Genomic DNA, 9109 nt, shown 5'->3' with positions numbered 1-9109 from the left:
AAATACCTTTCCCTAAATGTATTTTCATTTATATGTATCTATATCTTTATATACCTTATCTATACATGTATCTTATATAGGTAAAGGTACATATATGTAAAGATATATGTATCTTTGCCTATATGTATAGGCACCTATATATACCTTTATCTTTATAACTACTTTTATCTATATGTAACTCTATCTTTATAGATACTTTTACATACATGTAGATAAAAGTTTTTTTATCTTTATATGTAGCTTTATCTCCTATATGTACTTTTATTTTTGTAGGTACCTTGCCTATATATACCTTTATTACCTAGATATACCTATATATACTTTCACTTATATGTATCTTTATCTTTATATACCTTTATCTATACAGCTTTATCTATATATATACCTTATATAGGTAAAGGTACATATATGTAGAGGTATATGTACCTTTGCCTATATATACCTGCACCTATATATACCTTTATCTTTATAGGTATCTTTATCTATATGTAACTCTATCTTTATAAGTACTTTGATCTATATGTAGGCAAAAGTATCTTTATCTATATATATAGCTTTATCTATATGTACCTTTGTTACCTAAATATAACTATATGTACTTTTATTTTTGTAGGTACCTCTGCCTATATATACCTTTATTACCTAAACTTACCCATATGTACTTTCACTTATATGTATCTTTATCTTTATATATCTTTATCTATACATATAGCTTTATCTTTATGTACCTTTCTCTAAATATACTTTCACTTATATGTATGTATATATTAAAAAATTCTCTATGCAAATGGTATTTAGAGCTCATGAACATGATGGAAGAGTCTGTCTTTGGGGATGCTTTTGAAGGCTTTGTAGAAATCCACAAGAAGGCAGCAATAAAGTCTGCTCTTCCATGCCTTTCCCCATTGATCAAGCGCAGAGAAGCCCAAAGATATGGTCTATGGTAGAGAATGTTTATCTCTAAAACTACATGCATATATACTAACGTATATAGAGATAACCAAATATGCATGACTCAAATATGTATTGATTCAAATATACATATATATAAATAATAGGAATATATTCATTCAAATATGCATATATACCCAAATATATAAACACCCAAACATGCATGAACTCAAATATACATATTCAAATTATATATAAATTTTCAACCATATTGAGTCATGCATATTTGGATGCTTCATCCACTACTCTTTCTCCCCCACAAGTCAAGAGGTAGTAGTCATGAGAAACCAAATTTTTCTCTCTTGTGGTGCTTCATCCGCTACATGCAACCTTGTAAAATAATACATGATTATATACATGTATAATTGCATATGCATGTATAGCAGCTAGAAGAACTCTTACCTATCCACATTTGCATAAAGTAATACTTTTCTTGACCACTTGGATATAAACAACTAAGTAATATTATGCATAAATTCTCAGATACCTTGCACTTACACAGTTACACATACTTCCACACACATACTTCCACAGGACACACCTTGCACTTACACTCGCACATGCACATACCATTAAGGCTGGTCTAATTATGCATGGATGTTGTTCAGGGAAAGAGAGCATATCGCAGGAGCTTGTGACTAGCAAGCTCAAAGAATCTCTCGTAATGCACATACCATTAAGGCTGTTCTAATCTATATTGCGACACACACACACACACACATTCATATAAAGTTGGTCTTACGATACTTAAAACTAAAAATCAAACTAGAAAATAAGATGAAGCAACAGTTCTGCCACTCAAGACTTTTAATTAACTAGGCACAGGCTCGTGAGACAACTGTAACGGCCAACTGAACATACATCTTGAATTGAACATGACCTGCATCTTGAATATGCATCATATAAAAAAAACATACACATTCTTCTCCATCTTCTCATCATATAAAAGTGTCATTACATAGAACATTACAGACAGTATTATTTGATAATAAAAAGTACATTCAAAAGATGATACAAGATAAACATATCTCTAAATTGTACTCTCTCAAGTGTATTCTTAATTGTATTATGTGTGTTCTACATACAAGCGCAACCCTTATATACATTATGAGGGCTAACGACAATGGATATCCTTCGATGCCTACATCAGAAAAACACAAAACCATAGCATGTAGAGCACGAGAGACTTGCCTGTGCGAGAGGACTATGGTTGAGTTTCTCTGTAGAGAGAAGGCTGAGCAGCAGAATCGTGATGGTCTTCTGCAGAGCAGAAGCAAAGGTTGAACAAGCAAATCTGACATATATTGAATCCCACTTAAATATTTCTTCAATCATCCTAGAAGCATCATAGGGACAGGAACAACCGGAGGGACCAAAGAAACGGGAACAGCTACTACCAACTCATCAGCCAATATGTTTCCAAAGGGTCGAAAACTAAGTGATAGGGGTTTAGTAGAATCTTCTGGAATATTGATAGGGAGCAGTACCGGGGTTGGTTGGATGTATTTACCAGAATAACTAAGACCCGCATAGAAATATGCTACTGATGTAAGCACAGCTGGTGCAACAGTAGGTGCAGCTAACTCTCCGTGAGGTAATTGAATGATTCGCCGAGGAGACGGAGCATCTGACCAATTGGAAACGAAAATGAATGAAAACATAGTTCCAATAAATGGAACCCGGGGACGATACTCCTCTTCCCCCATCTAGGTTCTCGTCAAATCCCTAATAGATTCAAGAACATACTCAATAAGGTTTTGACTGCCAGTCGGGATGGTTTGTGAGTTGCGGGTAGCTACAGCAGATAACCCCAACAATATGGCAATTACTACCCAGGAAGTTACGAGAACTTGTGCATGAACTTGGAAATTTCCTATTTGCCAATAGAGATGTTAACCTACCTCCACGCTCGATACTTGATGTAGATCATCAATCCCATCAATGGGCAATTGTTTTATATCCGTGTCACCCCTCCCCCTTCATAAATTGACTAAGAAAACAAAAAAAATGAAAATTATGTGGAAAATAATTTGTGTGAAATGATTGAATTTATAGACATCTCAAGCATTGGATATTACGGGAATCGTTCCTGAAGTGGAATTATACCATACTTGTGCCTATTATATAACTCCCCGTTTACTTCATCCTATTCGGAATGATTGGAATAGTCACCAGTTTCACTATCGATCAATCTCGAGACCTTCGAGTTTGAACGACCTTCATGAATGGCTAATGTTAATTTGTCTAATATCCATCGGATGGGGGATCTTGCATCATCATTACCAGGAATTGGAATATCCGTGAGATCTGGATCACAATCCGTATCAACGACACAGATTGTGGGAATCCCCAAGGTGGTACATTCCCTAATAGCAGTAGATTGTTCATGCTGATCAGTAATTATCACCGATGGAAACCGACTTGCGATGGAAGGTAAGGGTTAGCGTAGCATGGCGAGTTTAGCACATGGAGGACTGTACACATTTAGGCTGCTTACATACACAAATGTCCGACCCATGTCCGAAAGTATCATGCACCTATGAATAGAAATAGTTCACTAACACCTAAGAATAGCACCTATTAACTAATCTACCAAGGTTTTTGTTGTTATGTTTATGCAATATATCAATGTTGAAATCTAAGGGTTGCAAAGATAAACATCCTTTGGTTCAGCTCCAAGAGATCTCGGGTAACTCTGAATTTGTAAATATTGAAGTTTACCACCTATCACACAGTTCATGCAACTGGTTGTAAAGTTAGTACACAAGTGTTTAATAAGCATGATCTTCTCCGATTCCTTGGAAAGATCAATGGTCATGATGTGACTGTGCTTTTGGATAATGGGAGTGCTCACAATTTTGTGGATGCAAAATTGGTTCAGATGTTGGGGCTACTGACACGCTCATGTGACCATGAGTATCGCGTGAGGATGGCTCGTGGCAAGTGGCGAGGACACGGATGTGTCGAATTAGATGGTTCCTGGCCTTGAGCTGGAGTTAGCGGATTTACAGGGAGACTCTTGATTTTCATATCATGCGTCTCGACCGCGCGGATGTTATCTTAGCAGTTTCTTGGTTTTATGATAAACAAGACTCATTGTATATAGACTATGTACATCACTCCTTGGTGTTTGTTAAAGACAATTATTTGCATGTAGCGGTGTCACTTTGTAAAAATGTTTCTGTAAATAATGGATTTGCTATTCCTGTTGTTTCCGCTCTTGAAATATTTAAAGATATTAAAACTCTTGATGTTGATTTATATCGTTGTCTTCTGTCTATTTTAGATGATTCTATTGTTTTTGGCACTATGGTTACTGAATTCCGGCAGAGTGTTTGCTTGTCTTCGATAGAATTACACGATTTGGATGAATCTGTGTTACTCCAAGAAATCATGACTGATTTCAAGGATGTTTTTCCTAATGACTTACCTTCGGGTTTGCCACCATTGAGGGGTGTGGACCACGCCATTGAAGTGGTTGTGACCTTATACCCAAAGAGTTGTGCAGGAAGTTGGATGACAAAGCCACTAAATGCATTTTTGTGGGGTACAGTCATGAGAGCAAAGGCTACAGATTGTATAACCCCAATTCAAAGAAGATTATAATCAGCCCGGGATGTTGTTTTTGATGAAAAATTAGAATTTCCCTTGGCTGGTTATGACATTTATTAGGCTGCAAATGATGTTTTTGAATCAGCAAGGAAAAACTCTAAAAACAATTCGAAAACCCTAAAATGCAGATGAAAACCCTAGAACAGAGAGATATGATATATATATTAACGTCTTCAAAAGGCCAAAATGACCTATGAGACCAAAAGTTTACAAATGTGGTGGATCTGATACAAAGTCTGTAAAAGCTGAAAGCTAAAAGAACTAAAAATCTAACTAAAAAACTGAACTGAAAAAGGTAGTAGGGGAGGTCCTAATGTGTAGTATCTAGGAGAGGAGAAGAGTAGTATCTGGGAGAGGAGAAGAGGATACATCCAAGAGCTCTCTAGACACCATATACATCAATTATCCAAAGATCGCTCTCATCGGCTGATGGCGGATAGCATCAATGTCCTCCATGGTGAGAACTCTGGCTGGACGACTCCCATGCCGTGCTGGTATGGTGTGGATCCTCTGTCGTAGTCTCCGATGGTGTCGAGATGGGCCCCTCATCCTAGGGCGGCGAGACCGTCCCAACTCCACCGATCGATCATCTAGTCGAGGTATATTGTGGAGCCTGCTGATCTGACTCTTCAATCTGTGGTGGCTGAAAGTAGTCTGTAATGTGCCTCTGGTGCTGTGTCTCCCTCTCTGAGCCCCTCCTCAAGAGATCCTCTCTGTGTCTACGCAACTCCAATAAGTAGAGTGTCCGAGACATCTCTGATCCTGGTATTTCATGACCCTAGAAAGCGGTCCGAAGCCCTCTCTGAATAGGCAATGAAAACGACCCCGTATCTCATAGTATACTGGGCAGTGACAAATGTAATGTAACTCTGTCTCTGGCTCTATATGGCACAACTGACAAATCCTGGCCTCAGCTGGTACACCTCTAAATCTGCCTGTCTCAATCTCTAGCTGGTGTGAGGATGTGCGTTTCTGACCAAGAGCACACCGTATCCCATGAGAGAGATGAGTATCCATATAGCTGGGTCTAATCACAAAGCCGTCCTCTGTAAGCTGGAGAAGATGCTCTCTATAGAAAGCCATCTTCGTACCAAGCTCATGTGCCGGCTGTATCCATGTCCTCTTGGTATCCAACTGAGTCAAGTCCTGCCTGATAAGCCGAGTAATGTCTGCCCGGGTGAAAGAGATGGAGGGTGCATCTAGGGAGTACTGAAAAGGAGGTAGTCTGTCCATACTAAAGCCATGCAGCTCAAACCAAGATGTCATCTGTGCATACCAGCATGATCTATCTCCCTGTGATGCCAACTGTCGTGAAGACTCTAGGGCTAAATGAGCATATATGTCTCTAGGGAGAGCCCAGGTGCGATGCATGAAAGAGACTGATCGAGTGAGTGCCTCCACCACCAATGGAGGGGCAGCGAGCTCTGCACGAATAATCTCATGTGGGATGGAGGCCTTGGCCCTAATCATCCGGAAAATCATAGAAACCAAGGGCCTCTCCATACATCGCCATCCATCAGTGCTACCAACTCTGCTATGATGAGAGAGAGAGATAACAGAATATGAAGGAAGACTATCTTTACTGTATAGATGGCTAGCAAAGAGTGGCAAAGCCACAGCCGGAGATGGGGCTGGAGTAGTATGAGGCAAGCTCTCAAGAGAGGGGAGGGATGATCTAATAATCACACACCAAAATGGAAAGGGAAGCCCCTCTTATATAGGGGCTGGAGGGGGGCTGGTCGGCCAGCCCTGCTGGTCGGGTTTTTCCAAGCAGTAGTGCATGAAGATTCTTGCATATTTCTATGCATATTTGTATATTAGATACACACACATTAATTGCACATATGAGATGCATATTAGATGCACATGCATCTAACATCAATATTGAAACATGTTAATGCATCTAAGGCTGCATGCTATCTATTGCCAATGCTTTATGCATATAAACCAAGCTCTTTATCGGAGAAATGGTCATGGTGGAGAACTATAAATCATACGCTAGTGAGCAGCACGTTGGCCCCTTCCGCAAGAGCTCTTTTGCAATTATTGGGCAGTGGCAAAAGCAACCTGATTGATGATATGTTGTTTGTCTTGGCAAGTGTGCAAAACCAATGCGCTTGAACAAAGTAGTAGATCTGATTCACAATTCAAGCAATCATCAAAATCTAGATAAGGTTCAAGTCTTAATACATTTTTAAGAAATAATTGACTTGGATGATGGTAATTTTGAGCCTATAACAAGCTTATATTTCACTTTAACTAGGGTTTCCTTTAAGGATAGCTCCTCTAAGTATTACCTTGATGATTGGGCCAACAACTTTACAAAGGTCACTAAGAAATTGAGAGCCAAAGGTGTAGACTTGGATAACAATTGATTCTTGATTATACAAGGTGAGGTTGATTTTGCCTCTAAAGATAGCTCCTCTAAGTATTACTCTGATGATTAGGCCAACTACTTGTCCAAGTTAGATGAATAAGCGTTGTGTTTTTTAGTATATGGAAACTTTGGAGATAGATAAAGAGTTTTTTTGTAGGTATCACAATGAATGAGTAGGTACTTTTTGAATATTATAGTCAATGAATATGTACTTTTTGAATATATATGCTTGGTCTTTAAAATTTAATATGTATTCAAATATACACTTCACTTATAATAAGCAAATTTATCTTTTGCTAAACATAATATGCATGTTAAGTTAACAAATATACAACTTACACATAATATGCAAACAAGATGCATTTTATGTTAACAAATATACATATATATGCATAATTGTTTATATACCCCACCCTTGTCACAAAGGCAGCAACCCAGCGAGCACTTGTCGCGCCTACATTTGAAAACAATGAAAGAGCTTTATATATCCCACCCTTGTCACAAAGGCAGTAGCCCAGCAAGCACTTGTCGTGCCTACATTTGAACATGCATCTCTGTGGATGCATACCGCCTGTTAGAGCTCATCTGGTGATGTATTGGACATGGATGGTGTCCTTTGAGATCATAGTGGGACTAGGCATCTTGTTTGCCATAGTGGGGTTTGTGGGAGATTCTGGAATGTCAGAATTGAGTTTGATGGTCCCTCTCTCTCTCTATCACACACACACACACACACATGCTTTTTTTTGTGTTAGAATTAACATATAAGACATAGTAGTCTGTAACTTGTACCTTGTAACTTGAAGCAACATATATAAGACAGGCATGGACCACACCTCACTACCTCCTATCCACAAAGATGCTATACTACAATGATCTAGCTATGCATCTATCTATGTATTTACCTATCCATCTACCACTTGTATCTAGTTTGGTATAATCTCTATGGAGCTAGCTAGAAACATGCAAAAGTCTATGCGTGGAGATGAGTATTTGAATGAGAAGTAAAGATGGGCAAAGTGAGCCATCTTATGCAAGGATCTTCCACATTTTACAATCAATTTTATTGTTATAAAATCCTTCACTAGCTCATTAGAAAATTAGTCATTCACCAACTTACATAGCCTACTGACATGATACAGACAACCTAGCCTTCATGTTTAATAGCGCTTTTTTGTGTCTCTATCCCACTACTACGTTGCATAGCTAGATACACACACTTTCATAATCAACATGGTGTAAAAGCATGCATCAGGTTCAAAAATTATAACACATGCTCTCTCTCTCTCTCTCTCTCTCTCTCTCTCTCTCTCTCTCTCTCTCTTGCGAGAAGAGGTGGGCTGGTTCCCATTTCATTAATGCTTGAAAAGTACAAAACGGCCTTAGGCCCACATACAAAGATCAACCTGGAGTAAAAACCATTGATTTGCTTCTCAAGGCTCTCCTCGTGTGCCTTGGTTATCTCTTCTTTAATTGCTTCTCTATGTCCCTGCCATTTGTTCTCCTCTATCACCATCCCTCCAATGTAGTCAAAAAACTCATCCACATACATGGCAATTAGTGTAGGAGATAACGGGCACCTTGCTTCACCATAAAATCTTATTTACTATTGTTTTATCGGAGTTCAAAACTAGCAATAGAATTACAGAGAATCATTTCATGATATCAAGTAGACCATTAGCCTTCCAAAATTTAGTAACATTATTAAGAGTAATGTACTTTAGTAACATATTCAAGTCATCACATTGCAAGTTTCTTATCCCTTGTTTTCTTTGTTGTGTCAAATGTTTTCTTTGTTGTGTCAAATGGCTCTTTATGAGCAAGATTGGATCATAGATTCATCTGCATCTTTTCATGTGACTCCTCATATATGGAGTGATTTTCTACGTGTGAAAGTAGACATAGAGTGGTGAGTTTGGGAAACAATTATGCTTGTGACTACAATAAAGCTTTCTTATCTCTAGCTTTCTACCATGTTTCTTTCTATGAAGATGGTGATGAGATTGGTGCATACTCATGCCATCCTCTTTCTATGAGATTGGTGCATACTCATGCCATCCTCTTGTCTATGATCATAAGTATCCTTGAGGATTCTCAACTCAACTTTTAAACAGGAGTTTGCTAAATTTCTGTGCTTGCAGTTTAATAAGAAGATTCCTCCTTAGGTTT

The 9109-nt window shown here is 38.3% G+C and overlaps 1 pseudogene; it reads right to left on the bottom strand.

The window, feature by feature from the left end:
- Positions 1 to 4965: 4965 nt before the first annotated feature.
- LOC147899761 (uncharacterized) lies at positions 4966 to 6108 on the bottom strand (annotated as a pseudogene).
- Between the last annotated feature and the right edge of the window lie 3001 nt (positions 6109 to 9109).

The sequence above is a fragment of the Dipteris shenzhenensis genome, chromosome 8 (assembly GCF_047967505.1).
Source record: "Dipteris shenzhenensis isolate YYH24624 ecotype China chromosome 8, Dip_SZ_1.0, whole genome shotgun sequence".
Taxonomy (NCBI): Eukaryota; Viridiplantae; Streptophyta; class Polypodiopsida; order Gleicheniales; family Dipteridaceae; genus Dipteris; species Dipteris shenzhenensis.
This window is presented reverse-complemented; position numbering and strand designations above follow the sequence as displayed.